This window comes from Excalfactoria chinensis, chromosome 11, assembly GCF_039878825.1.
Source record: "Excalfactoria chinensis isolate bCotChi1 chromosome 11, bCotChi1.hap2, whole genome shotgun sequence".
Lineage (NCBI taxonomy): Eukaryota > Metazoa > Chordata > Aves > Galliformes > Phasianidae > Excalfactoria > Excalfactoria chinensis.
In genome coordinates, this window is record NC_092835.1 from 10,194,528 (window position 1) to 10,204,206 (window position 9,679).

Below are 9,679 nucleotides of genomic sequence, written 5' to 3' on the forward strand. Positions count from 1 at the left end.
TGGGCTTGAATTTCCACAGCTGTGGACAACTATTTTTCCTCTTGTCTTGTTATATGTGCAGGACCAGCATTCTACCTTTGGCCAGATCATATCACAGCTCCGAGCTCTCTCTCTTCCTCCCTTCTTCCTTCAGTGCTGGCACAAGGCAATGAAGCTCAGGTAAGAGGTGTGATGATAGCACTGCTGCTTCTGGTGCTTTTTCAGGAGGAGAAGCAGAACTGTGGTGGCCCCAGGAGCTCAGGAACCCAACCAAGGCTGTTGGGCTTTGTTCTTACCTAGCAGGCAAATTCACTGAAAGGGCTTGCCTAGCAAACAAAGAACTTCAGTTGGCTGTTGGCCACCCAGTGCCTTGTCTATGGCTCTGAGTAGAGGCATTATACTGGTGAAAGCAAACCTTAGAGCATCAGAATGTCCCCATCACTGCACTAATGAAACCAACAGAGGACAAATCATCTCAGCAGTCTGCTTCAGAGGCTGTGATCGCTAGAAGAAACTGAGATGATTTCCCTTGTACTTAACCTCACCTCTCAGAAGCCTAATTGCTGTTGTATGGTTGCCTGATTTACGGTCACATCACCAAAGCTAATTAAAGTTTTCATACCCCTGTGATCCACTCCCAAATCACAGAAAATGTTTAAAAGATTTTAACTCCCCTTCTTCTTCTGGAAATGTATTCTGAAAATGCAAAAGGAGAATACTGGAGTGAAAAAGAAATAAATGTGTATTAGATGACAAGGGTGTGTAGTTATAGGAGTTACTAGTAGTATATAGTTATTATCTAAGGGCTACAATCATATTCAAAGATACCTTGTGAACAATTGAAAATAGAATAGTATGTTAATACCACAATGAGGAAACTGCTATTCATCCAAGGAACTAAAAGTTGCTTGCTCCAAAAGTAATGCCTCCCATTTATTTCCATGGCAAGCACAACAGATACAACAAGCTCAATAACACTGATAGAGCAAATTCTCACCTGAAAAAAGCCATTTTTCAACAAAGCATGTACTTTTTTGTGTCACTAAGATTAGTAGTAGGTGGATTTGGAAACTTTTGCTATTGGTGGTTCTATCAAGAACCATCTTTACTCTTTAATCTTTACATGTGAGGGCTTCCCATCAAACCTTTGCTTCATTTGTGATGACCAACTCAAACATAGATTACTTTTTGTCTGTAACTCTCATGTTCCAGTTTCATAAAGAGGGGAAAAAACAGTGAGAAAACTGAAAGTTCTAAAGGCTGCCAGTTATTTTGCAGACATTGCTTTACCCAACTTTTAAGGAAGATTTCTGCCGCAGGTCTGGATTGCAAACTTCCTACTTACTCGAGTGGAAGGGACAGATCTTCAGAGAGAGCAATGACTGGCAACACTGTAAGTGCTATATGGGATTCTAATGCCATTACCCTCAAAGGTAAAGAAAGAGTCTAGTTATTCTGGGCTGTGTTCTCCTAATGTGGGTCTTCTGTCATCTCTTGACAGCTTAAATGTCCCTAGTTCCCATTGTGGGGTGATTTTTAACATAAGTACCTGCTGTGATCCATGTAGCAGTGTGTTTCTGTTTGAGAGCCACAAGTCAACCTGGATGTACAGTGACATTAAAGCACAGAGGCTTGAATGACAATCTAGCCATGGATTACAGCTAAGAAAAAAAAAAAGCACAAAACAGAACCAAAGGATGTGCTATTCTACCAGGAATCAAAAACCAAACACTGTTTTGTAGGCCTCCTGTAGGTACAGGAAGGCTGCTATAAAGTCTCCCCAGAGCCTTCTTCATTTGTTATGATTTTGGGATGATTGACCTAGTGGTTTTTTTGCTATTGATGCAAGATAAATTGCATCTGGTTGCCTGGAGATGTGGTGGATACCCCATCCCCAGAGACATTCAAGGTTAGGCTGGACCAGGCTTTGAGCACCTGGCCAAGCTGTAGGTGTTCATTGCAGGGGAGTTGGACTAGATGACCTTCAAATGCCCCTTCCAACCCAGGTGATTCTATTATCTTTTTGTTACTAATTAAAGCATTTTCTCCTGCACATCACACTTCAAACATGTACTTATTTTGTTTCCTGAAGTTCTTCCTGAAGGGTGCCTGGTTTCATCCTATGCATGACCGAAGATGTACAGTACTCTGCTGCTTTATTTTACAGTTGTGCTAAACTGTAACTACAGGTGTAGCAATAAAACTAGTAAGGTTGTTACTAAGGTGACTAGCTCTAATTAAATACACAACCATGTTTTTCTCTTTCATAAAGCTACCCAAAGGGGTTTGTATAATGAGAATGCTAAAATAATGCTGATTATACTTGTTTATATAGTTTCTCATCAGAGGCAATAAATATTAATGCAAGAATGAGCAGAAGGTAGATCAAGGTGATCACGAAACACCACTTTTAACCTGAATTTTCATCCAGTGGATCTCTCTGTCTAGAAAGAATGGCAATTACACATATCTGTCAGCCTTTTAATTGTTACGTCTATATGATATGTCCATATTCCTTATGAAACTTTTAAACTGAGCTTAATTGGGGAATCAAAGCTTTGACACCCTACAACAGGATCGATTCAACAAGTGGCATAAGAAACACTTGATTTTGATAATTAATAATGTTCTTTATTAGCCGAGTAACATGTGGTCTCCCAAATAGACTCACACAATGTATATTGTTTGATTTTAATGAGACAGTCAGGAGAAACTGGCTTGGAAAAACTGATATTGAAAGGGATTTAATGCCAGAAGTCTACCACCAACAACAAAAAAGCAGCATCCCCAAAGGAGGTGATCTAGAGCTACAGCAGTGGGAGCTGGGTAAGTGGTATCACCTGAAATCATTTTGGTAGAGGTTCTTTAGGGAAGAGCTTGAGACTTGAAGAGGGGCTCAGAGTGAAGGCAGTGTGGGTTTGTCATCTCTGTCAGCTGATCTTATGACACAGCTGTTGGGACTAAAGTAACTACTATATGTGTGTTTCTCCTCTGGAGTTGATTCCTTCCTGTTTATTATCATTTCTGTTTCCTTTCTTGCATGTGCATTGTACAGAGTGAAGTTAAGTCTTGTATTTTGGCTCTTTGAATGTGCTGTGTGAGGTGGTTTGGCCACTAAGCTGTATGGCTGAGTCTAATATAGCAGCTATTGCAATGGGTCCAAGATGTCCTCGTCCTGCAGGATGAGGGAGTGCAGCCCCAGTGCGCTGTGATTTTGACAGCTTGTGTGTCAAATATATTTAGGTGTAACCTTGGGTATTCATTTTAATGTCTGTTTTGCTAACAAAAGGGCTGTACAGGAATGGATGTGAAGTTGTAAATATGTGAAAAATGTACTGCAGTGGTGTATGGGAAATTAGTAATCACAGCCTGAACCTCTGATTAATCAGCTGAGGCAAGTGTTGGGTCACCACAGGTGAGAGTAATTTAGCTGTGATCCTGGAAGGGGTGGAGCTTGACTCCACCTCCTCTAGACCTCATTTAAGGGCTGACCACCACTAAGGCAGCATCTATTGGAGATTGCTCCCTGGTGGAGATTGCCTCAGCATTTCCCAGCAGACCGAAGGCTTCCATATGGGTGAGTTTTTCTTGTAAATAACCTTTTGGGTATTTACAACTATCATCTTTTCATGGTTGTTACTGTACAAATGTTAAATGCTGCGGGATGCACAGTTGGCAGAGATGCTGGAGGCTCATCACCTCATTTTGCTTACTTCTTTATGGAGGTAACTGAAGTTTTCAGTTTTCTATGTGTTTTTCCTCAGGTCTTCTTTCTGGGCACCGATATATTTTCTGGGCTATGATTAGCTGATTAAGTGCAGTTTAGATCAAAGTTTCATAAAATGAGGCTTTCATGTCACTCTTGGTAGAGCGACTTAAAAATGCTGTATGCAGAGTTAGGAATAACAGCTCTTGCTGCTACCTAGGATGGCTCTTAAGGTGAATGGCTTTAATATTGTGCAGTATCATCTGTTGTGCTTTTCTGGGTGGTTCTCTATGCCTTGTCCTAAACTGGTGGTGTTGTTTATGTGTAGTGACATCTAGTTAAACTTATTGGAAAAGTGAATAGCTGCTTGGGAGGTGAATGTGCAATTAAACCCACCAGTTGCTTTCATACAAAAGGTGATTGTTGTGGTAGGTGATGAAAGAGATCTGTGTCTTTGTGGATGGAGGAGAAGCATTTTGCACCTCATAAGTTTAACGTTTAACAATTATTTACAAAACAAAAAACTCCACCCAAAGGAATCCTCACTGGAAATATTTTGGCTTCTTAGGCTTTGAGGTTCTTGGCTCTCTTTTCCCACACTATGGTAATTGTTGTTGCATTGGTGTCCATGGAAAGAGAGGCCAGATGTTTTCTGTGTATATTTCTGCACCTATCATAAGGAGTATCATATTCTATGTATACTATTCCATGAATAATTTAGGGACTCTATGTTCTTTTACTGTGCGAACTTTGCTCCAAACATTATGGAAATCTGAAGTAAGAACTGAAAATCGTTGTGTTCAGTGAATGAGCTTGATGGCTTTTTTTTTTTTTGTCTTACCTTAAGGCTGTGAAAACATGACCAGTTAGCTGCTGGCTGGACTTTGAAAACGGAAATAATTATGTAATTAAGAATGTGCTTCAATTCTATTATACTCTCCATAAAATTCCCCAATCTTGCAAACAACATGTTTTAACATACTTTACTAAATATAATTCATGTAACTGAATTTTATATCCTACCAAGTTATGCAATTAAGTAGTACACGACTATTTCTTACAATTAAAGATTGCAAAAATCTTCCTCCATACAATATGATATATTTAACAACTTTTTATGCTAAATAGTTGACATAGTTAATGCTGTAGTCACTTAATTCAATTTTAATTAGCCAAACACTAGTTTGAAAATGTGAGCTTTTCATTAACTGACATTGCTCATATTTTTGCTGCTTGTTTTCCCCATAGTTCTTTCAAATTATGTATGTGTAATATGTTAATGTTCATGAAAATCACTTTTCATTGAAGGCAATGCCAAAATTATTGCAGAGAGTGAAGAGTAATATGCATGTATGTTTTTTGACAATTGGAGTTGTCAAAAATATATAGTTGTCTCTCTCTATATAGAGAACAACAAAACCACAACAAAGTAGTAACTAAGTATGGGTCCTGAAGAAAGCTGTTGGCTTGGCTTTGTCTTGGCCTAAGTAGTGTTCCTCTTCCTGTTCTTTGTCTGTATGACAATAGAGCCATAGCAGCCACCTTTGAAAAATGCGTGGGCTGTTTTATGTCAGCTACTAAGAAGAAAGGCTGGGGAGGTGATGCAAGGTCGGTGACAGCGAGTGGAAAGCGGAGCAGGACCGTCCAATGGTCACAGCTGTCTGGGCTGAGCTCTTGTCACTGAGTGGCCTTAGAACACGCGGAAACCAGAATAGATCTGGGGACGTATTTCACGAGGGATGGCTTCTGAAGGACTTCTCTAATATATTGTTTGATTCTGAATTATAAAACAGGGAAAAGGTGATATTAATTTGACTTTGTTATAATACTTGCTTTGCACTGTTAATCCTACTATCTATATAGCTGGGGAAAAGATACCAGCTGGTTATAGGTTAGAAATTACCATATTAATGTTTTATTTGTGTGGGAATATAGTTGTGTTAATTAATGTTTTGATGTGGTTACCAGCACTTAGTGGTCTCTGAATGTCCTCTGCTGACTTAGGGAAATTAGAAACCTTAGAATGTGCATTGGCGGGGCCCGCAGTACCATCCTCACCCAGGTGCAGGGGGGGGGGTGGGAGCAGTGGGTGGTTGGGCAAAGGCAATGCAGGTGGTGTTCAGCCGAAAGAGGGGCTTTTCAACGTGCAACTAGAGTCCAGGCAGGGCTGGCTATTTCTTAGTGTGGATAATTATTGCCTCTCTGTGTGAGAAGAGCCCTAGGTGCCCGTCTTGCTACAGAAGCACGTTTGCAATTTGCTTCTATTTCATAGTCTAAAAGACAGTTATTTTTCTCTAGTCACAATCAGTTTGCCTTCTTATTTTTTTAAACCTTCTTTTTGCTTTATTTTCCCTGTCGATGGAAGGGGGGTAGGGAGAGAAGCCCCCAAAATGTAAAGAATGGATATGAATAAGCAAAGCAGTTGTTAGTCTTGAAACTCTCATTTATACCCTTTGCTTTACTTTCTCCATCTTTCTCTATCTCACTCCCACCCTCTACCTTCTGTGTTGTTTTCCTTCTCTTTTCAATTGTTATTACTGCCAAAAAGTGTTTTTAAAAATATATTAATCTAATGGGCAGGCACTGTGTTTATGCCATTGATAGATCTCCTGTGCTCAGCCAGTGGAGCCGGAAGAGTTAAGTGTACCAGCACTCCATAACCTAGATAAAAGTGTGCATTTTAATTTCTAATAAAAATATATATCAAGCAGGTATGAATAGCAATAAAATTGCTCAAAATGTTTAAATTGAAGGAAAACAATTGAAAATGGATTTAGAAATATAATGTTTAAGCAAGCTATAATGTTCTGTTATTTTAATCAGTATTGTAAAGCAATTTAAACTATGCTGGAAGAGACTTCTTATGTTTTCACGTATAATTCTCCCCCCTCCCCCAAACAGTCACCAAAAATTCTTTAATGTTTCAGTGATTTATTTCCATAGTCCTTGGCAATAGCGCGGTCTTTGTGCAGGGTTTTCAGGCTGAAATGTCAATGTGGCTGCCATGCAGATGCCTGGGGAGAGAATGTACCTTGAGGCAGGGGAAAAGGGCTCCTTAGGGTCTCTGATGGCCACCAACCAACCAGCTGATGGCTCAGCGGAACTGCTCTTATGGGTAACTGAAGCCTTGGGAAATTTGGGTGTATCTGAACAGCAAGGGAGCTGTGCCATGGAGGGCCCACTGCATGGCTGTGTGCAACTTTCCTTCTGTACAGGAGTGTGGATAAATAGATCTCTGGTGCTGACCCCTGCTTTACCCCACGATTGTTTCTGTTCATTTAAATTTCAAAAGAAATGTGGAGGAAAGAGGATCCTGTCCTGTGCCTGTGTAGTACCCAGCCTAGCAGCGTCTGCGTTCCCGTTTGGATCTTGTAGGTACTGCTCCAAAAGGGTTATTTGGGAGAGAAGTCCCATATTGGCAATAAATCACTGGGCTTGACCTGGGGCTGCCAAGGGAATGAGGAGGGGAGAAAGGAAGTGCTTTCCCTTCCCTTTATTCTCAGGGTGAGAGAACCAGTGGGCTGAAAAGGGAAGTTTCTTCCCTTAAACATCTAATTCTCCCAACAGAAGGCTTCAAACTGGGCATCGCATTGGAGTGAATGACACGTGGGGGACAACTAGATGTTCTACGTGCGGTTCCTGACACTTTTAAATAAGCCTTGTAGTATTTAGTATGTGTATATTAAAGAAGGTTTAGGTTTTTTTGAGTAGGTACTAAATCTCAGTGACGTGCTGAATTCCCATTCTGTGAGGCTCCAGTGCCAGCTCTGAGCTGAGGGGAGGCGGGTGAACTTAAATTAACCCAGGAGAGGAGGGTGAATGCTGCTTTCAAGCAGCAGATGCTGCAGCACCAAATAAGCATATTGCACAATAAATAGCAGTCATGGCTTTAATTAGGAATTCAATTGAAGTTGGAAACCACTTGCCTACAGTAAAATTGTCCTATTTAACATTTCTATCAACATATTTTTTATCATTGGCATTGTTGCTTTTAATTTAACTTTCAATTTTAACTTTCTGTATTATAGATAAAATCTTTTAGTAAGACCACATTACTAGTTTGTTCTTGTGACTCTATCTTGTACTTGAGTCATGGGCACAGAACAAATCTGGGACATCTAGGGCAAAAAATATGCAGGCCTTTCAGTTAGCTATCTGAAATCTGGGGTGCTGGTACCCTTGCATCATTAGATCTGTTTGGAGCTCTCAAATCTGTTTAGCATCCACACAAGCTTTCTTCAAAACCTCTCACTATGTGGCTCAGAATTAGAGGAACAATGGCTTCACTTGCAACTAGCAAACATGGCCTGCCTTGAGATGTTGAGCTTATAAAACATAAACATTCAGGCAAGTGTTTGCTATATCTGCCAGTGTACTTGTAGCCTCCCTTTTGCAACTGCGATGAAGTTTAACTTTAAGAATCAGCTGTTTGTTGTATTAGTATCCTTGGAAAGGCTTTCTATATATCTAGTTGAAGATCAGAGCATGGTAAGTGATTCTGGGCAGCTGCAGAGGTACTTGCATGATGCTGGCACTAACAAGCCAAGGAAGGAGCTGTGTAAGAAAGCTTATGTGATCTGATTCCAAGGTTCCAGCAGTTTCAGCATTAGGCATCATGGAGTGGGTCGGTGGCCAATTCATTATGTGTAAGACCAACATGCAGCAGATGATAGGAAAGGGAATGCTCTGGATCTGCATCCCTACAAGGCTGAGGGATTGGGACCTGCTGGCAGGGACTGGATACAGACAACCACTGAACAGAAGGAGGGGAATCCTTGTTGGCTCAGCAACATCCCTTCCCTTTGCCTGTTCACCCCATAAACCATGAAGTGCTTCCTAATGAATAAATACCTGTCTATAATATAAACCAAGCTCTAAATTAATTAGACTCTGATACCAGAGCAGAGTCACAGCTCTGAAACACAGAAGTGTTACAGGAAGGAACTCCACAAAGACTTAGCAGGTAAAAATTTAAGCAAGGCTATTGGGAGAAAAAAAATTGACTCTCATGCCACATTCTCTGTTATCTCACATGGGGAAATCCTTCCCTGGTGGAAGATCTTAGATTTGGAGTAATTCTGGGAATGTAAGGAGGTACCAAAAAAGGCTCTTTAGAACTGACTATGATTGAAAACACTGCTGTGTTTTGTTTTTTTTTACCCTTTGTTTTCCCATTGTGGGATGAACTGGGCAGTCTCCAATATGAAGGGGAAATGGAAAATCAAATTTTGCAAGGATTTGCCCTGCCCTAAATTTGTGCTCAAGCAGAAATCTTGAGCAGGGCTGGGTTTGTAGCTGGGCCTTGTTACTTGGGTTGAGATTGCTGGCCAGCACAAGCGTGCTGCACTGTAGACATCCTTTCACTCCCACTCTGGTTAGGAAATAACTTTGCAAAGCCTAGATCACACAAGCAGTGTTTGTGCTGAGTGTTGTAAGCACTTACAAAGAGCTGAAACTCATCCAACATGAAGCTGAATGTAATCTGTTCAAAAGTATCCTGGGGAAAAAAAATGGTATTAGTAAATATATCAAAGGAGGGGAGAGAAGAATCTGATAACGTGAGCTCAAACACACTGTTGAAAGAAAATATAATAGGATAAAAAGAAGCAAACACACTCTTTATGCTTCTATTGTTCTGAACTCTGATTTTTCTGGAGTAACTCATGGGCAGTTGAGCCTCTGTGTCGCAAGTTTGACATACTGTGTTTCTTCAGCTCTCTAAAACTTGAATGTATCCTGAATTTACTCATCAAAAGTGAAGAAAATAGTGGATATCTTAAATTGGTATGTAATTTCAAGCAATGAGTCATAATCAATAAACTATTCCCAGAACTCCAGTTAGGAAGGGAATAAAAACAGAGAGAAATAGCACAGGAAGTAAGTTTCTAAAGAACTGTAGCCGAGGAGGTATTGGCTGCTGATCCTGTATCCTGTTATTTAGATAAATAGTGCTTGTGTGAGGGAGTTGTTTTGGTGCTCGCTGTTGTTGTTGTT